This window comes from Phyllostomus hastatus, unplaced genomic scaffold (assembly GCF_019186645.2).
Source record: "Phyllostomus hastatus isolate PE091 unplaced genomic scaffold, TTU_PhHast_1.1 phas_scaffold_200, whole genome shotgun sequence".
NCBI classification, from domain to species: Eukaryota; Metazoa; Chordata; class Mammalia; order Chiroptera; family Phyllostomidae; genus Phyllostomus; species Phyllostomus hastatus.
In genome coordinates, this window is record NW_025334016.1 from 8,080,919 (window position 1) to 8,089,610 (window position 8,692).

General features: G+C 41.1%; 1 non-coding gene across 1 annotated transcript; it reads left to right on the forward strand.

The window, feature by feature from the left end:
• Positions 1–352: 352 nt before the first annotated feature.
• On the forward strand, positions 353–520 carry LOC123832871. The gene has a single exon (XR_006788131.1). It is a non-coding gene; the product is annotated as a U1 spliceosomal RNA (small nuclear RNA).
• The last annotated feature ends 8,172 nt before the right edge of the window (positions 521–8,692 follow it).

Here is an 8,692-nt window from a genome sequence, read left to right on the forward strand (position 1 = left end):
CAGAAATAATGCTTGCTTTAATGTGGTTGGTAGGGCAATAACATGGGTGTAATAATTTATAGTTTTAATTTGAACATATCACCTAAAGTGTTATATGGTATGCTTGAGTGTGATATTGTTAAGTTACAGAATTACATGTTTATGATTTTGTAATTCAAAAGGGGCGTCATTTGTGCTGAAACCTGTATAAGCAAATAAACTTAAAATTCCTATATAGAGGCTTCCAGTCAAGATGGCAACATAGGCATACATGGCTCACTTCTTTGCACAACCATATCAAAATTACAACTAAATAAAGTATAGAATATTCATCACTCAAAAATGTCAGAAATTAAGTTGAATAGAAGTCTGAATACTTACCTTGCAGGAGAGATACCATGATCACAAAGGTGGCTTTCCCAGGGGGAGGCTTATCCTTTGTACTCCGGATGTGCTGACTCCTGCAATTTCTCCAAAGGTGGGACACTTGACTGCATAATTTGTGGTAATGAGGGACTGTGAAGAAAAAAAAAAGCCTGACAACTACATAATTAAAGAAAACACATCCATCCAGAATGGTAGGAGGGGCTGCAGATGCAGAATAGGTGGGTCCCAAACCCATGTGGATAAAAATTCGGGAGGGATATCTTGGAAGCGAGGAGTCTCAGACCCACACAAGGCCTCCAAGCCCAGGATTCCAGTACCAAGAAGATAAGTTCCAACTACTTATGGCTGTGAAAACAGCGGACATTGAGTCAGTGGAGGCCCTAAGCAGTTCCTCTTGGGGAACCCATACACGGACTCACCTACTCATATTTGCACCCTCTGAGCTCCAGCACCATGGTGGCAGCTTGAAGGGCACCAGTGATATAGAGGGTGAGACTGAGTGTCTGGCATTGGGGTGAGCAGAGGCCACTGTCCCTTTGCTGAGCCCTTCCCACACAGAGCCAGGAGGCTGGTACCATATCTAAGACTCCGTCAACCTAGCTAACACTGTGACCTATCCTGAAGTTCCACAGAAGCTCTATCCCACCCAACTTACAGGTCCACCCAAGCTGCTTTTATGTAAGAATGGCTGGTTTGGGCTCCTAAATCCTGTTAAACAAACAACAGCTGGCTTCAGTGAGCCCTAGTGGCAACCAGATTAGAGTAGCAGCTTATTTTCACCTGAGAATCTACAACCTCAGCACAAGTAGCAGCCATCTCAGGTTGCTTTATAGCTCAGGTAGGGTGCCCCAGGTAAAACACAGGTAGGGGATGAGCTTGGTCTGCACCACCTGGGAAACCCCAGGGCCAACACACCTAGTAGACAGCTATAGACCATGTCAGAGCACCACTACCCTGCCCCTACACAGCTGATTCTCCATGGAGGACGGAGACTGGAGGTCAGTGGTCACAGCCAGGCCTTGCAGCTGACTGGCTTGGGTAAATCCCTCCCACTGATCTACCAAAAGCAACCAAGGCTCAACTACAAGAGAAGGGTGTACTCAGACCACACAAAGGGTGCACCTTAAGTACCCAGCTTGGGTAATAGGGGAGGCTGTGCCATGGAATTGTACAGGACACCTACTACCTTGGGCCATACTGGCTCACAGAGTCCAAGACACAGAATCCAAGAAGTTCTACCTAACACATAAAAACAAACACAGGGAGGCTGCCAAAATGAGAAGACAAAGAAACATGGCCCAAATGAAAGAACAGATCAAAACTCCAGAAAAAAGAGTTAAACAAAATGGAGATAAGCAATCTATCAGATGGAGAATTCAAAACACTGTTTATAAGGATGCTCAAGGAACTTAGTGAGGACCTCAGCAGCATAAAAAACACCCAGTCAGAAATGAAGGCTATGCTAACTGAGATAAAAAACAATTTTTAAAGATCTTTTTTAAGATTTTATTTATTTATTTTTAGAGGGGGAAGGGAGGGAGCAAGAGAGAGAGAGAGAAACATCAATGTGAGGTTGCTGGGGGCAGTGGCCTGCAACCCAGGCATGTGCCCTGACTGGGAATCAAACCTGCGATGCTTTGGTTCACAGCCCACACTCAATCCACTGAGCTACACCAGCCAGGGCTGAAATAAAAAACAATTTACAGGGAAACAACAGTAGAATGGATGAAGCTAAGAATCAAATCAGTGATTTGGAACATAAGGAAGCAAAAAACAACTAATCAGAAAAACAAGAAGAAAAAAGAATGAAAAAAAGGATAGTATAACAGCCTCTGGGACGACTTTAAGAGGTCAAACATTCACCTCATGGAATGTTGAAAGGAGAAGTGAAAGAGAAGGACATTGCAAATCCATCTGAAAAAATAGTGAAAGAAAACTTTCCTAATTTGGTGAAGGAAGTAGACACACAAGTCCAGGAAGCACAGAAAATCCCAATTATGATGGAAACAAACAGGCCCACTCCAAGGCACATCATTAATAAAAGGCCAAAGGTTAAAAAGAAAAAGAGATTCTTAAAAGCAAGAGAAAGGGGGAAATTTAACATTCAGCTAAATGCTCAGCTGAACATTAGCTGAGAGAGCTGTATTTATACTAGTAATTGTGCAAGTACAATTACAACTGTAATTGTAATAGAATAATCAATAAAATTTAAGTAAAATGAAAAATAAAATCTCTGTATATCTAAAATGCTATAAACCATACTAAAATATAAATTGGAGTATACTATTTGTAATGAAAATATCAAATAGAGGTTAACATCTTATTATTAAAGCACTTACAGAAATCAACTACAGAAAGGCATAGACTGTTCACAACAGAAGAAATGAAATAGATAATAAATGTTATTACTGATAAATATATTGATTACTGATAAAGCGTTTCATTGGTTATCAAGAAAACACTGATTAGAATAGCAATGTCATGCTGATTTTTCACCTTTCAAGGTAAGAAAGGTAAATAAGGATGAAAGGATCCACGATGGTGGAGGAGTAAGTGGAAACTACACTAATCTCCTCCCAGGACCAATCTGGAATTACAACTAAATTGTAGAGAAATCATCCTGAATAACCAACTGAACATTAGCTGAAGATGAGCCTTGTAACCACAGGCTTCACCACATGACTGGTACAGAGAGTGGAGGAGACACCTGAGAGCTGGCTGGGCTCCCACAGGTGGCAGTTGAAGTGCTGGAGGGAAATTCAATGGCCGGGGGTTTCCCCTGAGAAGTGTGTAGTCTAAATCCCAAGATGGGCTCCCTGACCTATAGCACTAGAGCCAGGAAAGGACTCCAGATACATCCAGCTGGGAAAAGCAGCAGGGTTTCTGTTTGCCAGAAAGAGAGGGCTGGAGTCACATAGAGCCTCTTAAGGAGCCAATGCATGTAATTTCATTTGCAGCCACTTACTCTGGGCTCCAGCAAAGGGTAGGCAGAGTGGACTAGAGACGGTGGAGGAGAGTCTGAGGATGGAGGCTTTGGGGAGAGAACTGAGGGAACAGCCACCAGGATCCCTGTGCTGAGTCATCCCCCATACTGCAGGAGCCAATTTGATCAGGCAAAGAGCACTCCCTTCCAAGTGGCATCAGCCTGAGGGGAAGCAATAGCTTTTCCCCCAGGAGTTACTCTACCCCACACTGTGGAGCTTAAGCCTGGTTGCTGATTACAGAGTGACTAGATTAACAATGGAAGGATTCACTAACTGTCAATCACTGGTAGTTTCCAACAGGCTGCCTAGTGGCTGACTGGGACACTATCTGACATCACCAGGGCAGTTCCAGAAAGAGTGGACAGTGAAATGAATTACACCACTAACTTCTTTATGATTTTCATTATTTTCTCTCCTGTACATCTTTTTAACATTCATTTCTTGTCCTTCAAATTTCTGCATATTAAGTCACTAGTTTTTATATTATAATTTATTTTAAATCTCATATTTTGCTCCTCCCTGCTCTTACTTTATTTTACCTTCTTTCCTCTTCTTATTTTCATTTTAAATTTTATTTGATCTCTTGCCATGACTTGTTTACATTCCACACTCTTACTATTTCTTCCCCTTCCGGTCTCTCAAAACCATTTTTCTTGTCATTAGTCATCTCACATTCCTTCTTCCATTCTCAAAATACCCTTATTCTCTCTCCATCTTTATCAGTCTTTGCTCATCCGTTGTGAATATGGTGGTTGTTGTTTCATTTCTCCAATTTTTTCTAGATCTTCACTGTTTTTGTATTTCAAATCTCTAATTTTACTGTTCCCCTGTCCTACTCCATTTTGCCTTCCTCCTGTCCTTTCTTTTTTTCACTTTAAATTTTCCTTGTCAACCTGGTTTTTGATACTCACTCTTAGTATTCTTTCTCCCTTGACCATATCAAAATCACTTCTCTTTCCTTTAGATGTCCCTTAAGCTCTTCTTTCCTTTTTCCATCGTATTCCCCTCCCACTAATATTAAACTTTGCTCATTGTTGTTGACAGTGCTGTGGTGGAAATTTTTCTCTAATTTGGTTCCTAATTTTTTCTTTTTTTCCTTCTCTCTTACTATTTATTTATTTATTTATTTATTTATTTATTTATTTAAATTCTGTTTAAACCTAATACTATACACTTCCCTTCTCTTACTCCATTCTGCCATTTTCCCTTCCTTTATTATTTATGATGTATTTTTTTCTTTCTTTCTCTATTTGCCTTGTCCTTATTCCTTACTCTTATTATTGTTCCTCCCGCTATCCCCTCAAAATCATTTTTCTTTCTGTTAGCTATCTCATATTCATTTTTATTTTCTTATAATAGTCTTAATCTCCTTATACTTTTATTAATGTTGGCTCATTTGCTGTTGATAGTGAGATTGTGGGTGGGGGGTTAATATTGTGGGTGTGGGTTTGCTTCCTGAGCTTTGTGGTTTTGTTCTGGCAGCACCTGCACAACAACAAACAAGATGTGGTGGGTAGAGTGACTCTCAGTCAGCCAGCTGGAGGGAAGTAGCCACCAAAGAATGACCCAACAACAACCAAAAGCCAATTACAACCAGACAGCCAACCTAAACAGCATAAAGGGCATCCCAACAGCATCAACTTCAGGAGACTGCACCACTGAATCCCACAGGTCTCCTACCACAGATGATCATACCAAAAAGACAGGGAGTCAAAACTGATCAATCTAAAAAGCATAAACAAACAAGAGTCACCTAAAATGGGGAGACAAAGAAACAACCCTTAATTGAAAGGAAAGGAAGAAACCCCATAAAGAGTGTTAAAGGAAATTGAGGAGAGCAAACTATCAGATATTGAATTCAAAATAACAGTTATAAGGGTGCTCAATGAGCTCAATGAGAACTACAAAGAACTACAAGGAAGCTACAAGGAACTTACTGAGAACTACATTAACATGCAAAGGGACATAGAAACTATTAATAAGAGACAGAAAGAAATGAAAAGTACAATATCTGAAATGAAGAACACAGTAGAAGATATTAAAAGCAGGCTAGATGAATGAGAGGCTCAAATCAGTGAGCTGGAGGACAAGGTAGAAAAAAATTCCTAAACACAACAACAAAATAAAAAGAAGATTTAAAAATAATGAAGAGAGTTTAAGGGAGCTGCAAGATAACATGAAACATAATAAAATGTGTATAATAGTGATACCAGAAGGAGAAGAAGTGGAGCATGGGATACAAACCCTGTTTGAAAAAATAATGACAGAAAAACTTCCCTACCATGTTGAGAGAAAAAGTCACAGAAGATGAGGAAGCACAGAGGGATACAAACCCTGTTTGAAAAAATAATGACAGAAAACTTCCCTACCATGTTGAGAGAAAAAGTCACAGAAGTCGAGGAAGCACAGAGGGATGAACCCAAACTGGCTCACTCCAAGACATACCATAATTAAAATGGCAAAATTTAAAGACAAAGAGAGAATCTTAAAGTAAGAGAGGGAGAAACAGCTAGTAACTACAAGGGAGCTCTGAGAAGGCTATCAGCTGATTTCTCAACAGAAACACTGCAAGCCAGAAGGGAATGGCAAGAAATATTGCAAGTAATGAAAGCTAAGGCCTGCAACCAAGAGTACTCTTCCCAGCAGGGCTCTCATTTAAAATGAAAGGAAAGCCCTGGCTGGCGTAGCTCAGTGGATTGAGCACAGGCTGCGAACCAAAGTGTCGCAGGTTCGATTCCCAGTCAGGGTACATGCCTGGGTTGCAGGCCATGACCCCCAGCAACTGCACATTGATGTTTCTCTCTCTCTCTTTCTCCCTCCCTTCCCTCTCTAAAAAATAAATAAATAGAATCTTTTTAAAAAAATGAAAGGCAAAATAAGGAGCTTCTAAGGCAAAAAAAAAAGGCTAAAAGAATGCATCTCCACCAAATCAGCATTGCAAGAGATGCTAAAGGGACTGCTTTAAAAAGATGACAACAATAAAAAAAAAGAAATCTCAAAATATAAAGATGAAGAAAAGGAGAGACAGAGAGGAATACAGGTACAAAAGGAAAAAATGGTAATGAATAAGTACCTATCAATAATAATCTTAAATGTAAATGGAATAAATGCTCCAATAAAAAGACAAGGTAGCTGAATGGGAAAGAAAACAACTCACATATATGCTGTATACAAGAGACCCACCTCAGAACAAAACATCTATACAGTCTGAGAGTAAAGGGATAGAAAAAATATTCCATGCAAATGACAATGAAAAAAGATGGGACAGCAATACTTATATCAGACAAAACAGGTTTTAAAACAAAGTCTATGAAAAGAGAAAAAGAAGGACACTTCATAATACTTAACGGAATAATCCATCAAGAAGATACAACCCTTGTAAATGTATATGCAACTAACATAGGAGTGCTCGTGTATATGAGGAAAATCTTGGAGAACTTCAAGAAAGATATTGACAGCAACACCCAATTACTAGGGGATTTTAATACTGCAATGTCAACAATGGATAGATCTTCCAAGCAAAGAATCAACACGGATATTTTCACATTGAACAACACTCTAGGTAAAATGAACTTAATTGATATACAGAAACTCTCACCCCAAAGAAACAAAATATAAATTCTTTTCAAATGCACATGGAACATTAACAAACATAGACCACATGTTAGGACACAAAACAAGCCTCAAAAAATTCACGATAATTGAAATCATATCAATTGTTGTAGGTTAAGTGGAGGCAGTCTAGCTTCCTCACCCACATGCCTGGGTAAATAAAGGAAGCAGTGATCCCATAATCTTGAAGGGGCCAGATAAGTAGTGTTCTCATAGCCTTGAGACTTGGTCTAATAAATTGTCTCCAAAACGTGAAGTGGGCTTACATACGCAAAATCATGCTATGTTGTATAATTTTCTGGCTGGAAGCTGGCTTTGTTCTCCTCTAGTACTTAAGGCCATAGAGGCTTCTCACTAGACACACGCAGCCTGCAGCATGTGTGGCTTGCCCAACCAAGAATGAAGGCATGTCAAGCATCCGCACACCTCTGTGAATTTTCTTCTGTCTCCCTAAAGCTAGAGTGGACCTTCCAGGCCTTCACAGGCTGTAACACAATTGGCATAGTTGGCAAGATTCTCATGGTATGGAAATGGATGAGCCCATGGGCTCTTTGGAGGGAAGCCTTGTTGGGTGGGCTGATCCTAGAGGTCCATTGCAACTGGTGGTGAGCCTTCTGGCCTCATGGACCCCATTAAGGGTGTTGCCCAATGTCAAGGACACACCTAACACTGAGGAGAAATCCGTGAGAAACAATGAGGTTGGGGGGACCCTGGAGTGGCCCAGCACCCATGTGGCCACGGCCATGGGCTGGGAGTTTCTTTCAGCTTTGCAAGCTGAGACAGAAACCGAGCTTCATGACACAGCAAAACTACATGAGCCCCAAGGATGAAAAGAAGCCCTGGAAACCAGAATTGGTGCTCTGGAAGATCTGCGAGCAACCGAACAATGACGCAATCACAGTCTCCTGCAGCAGCAGACAGTCAGAGTCAGAGGAAGATGATGCCAATGCAGAACGATGTTCCTGGAAGGCCTGCCCTGTAGTGATACAAAAAATGAAATTCCAATAGCCTATGGTACCTGGGGGGAATACTATGGGTCCTGTGCAGATAGTAGAAGATACCACTTATAGACCTTACACACAGGCAGAGCTGGTTGATCTCATGCATCAGTTTTGTCAGTGACCTGGGGAGCCCTTAGCTGAGTGGCTCTTGGGCTTGTGGGACCTAAGGGTGATAGCATCATGTGTTCTGATGCTGAGATGGAAAAGTCAGCATCCATCACGAAACACCCCTCCCTGCACCAGCGGCTGCAGAATAGCCAGAAACACAGTAGGGGTCAGGCCTCACATTCTTTCATGGAATAGGTAATGGCAGTTATCCATACTGTCTGGGTGAATGTGGATGACATACCAGATATGGTGAGGAAGTGGCTATTCTTTACAGACTTAGTTCAAATCTTGGGGGAGTTAGGCATGCACCAGGCTATGGTCAATCCCAAAACACAGGGCCCTGATGATGAATGTTTTACAGCTAGAATGAGGAATCTTGTCCTCCAGCACGCTGCTCCTTCCTCTTTTAACTAGCTGATGGTGATTCTCACGCCATTTGTTGGTCATCGCATAAATGACATTATGACCATGGAGGTAGTCTGGGAGAGGTAGAGTCTCACAGCTAACAGAAAACTGTTTGCACAGTCTCTCAGACTCTGTCTGTTTCCTGGCTGAACAGCAGCCTCATTCAAGTGACTAGAACACCGATGTGGTCAGATCTTTTAGGGTCTGGAGTCTATT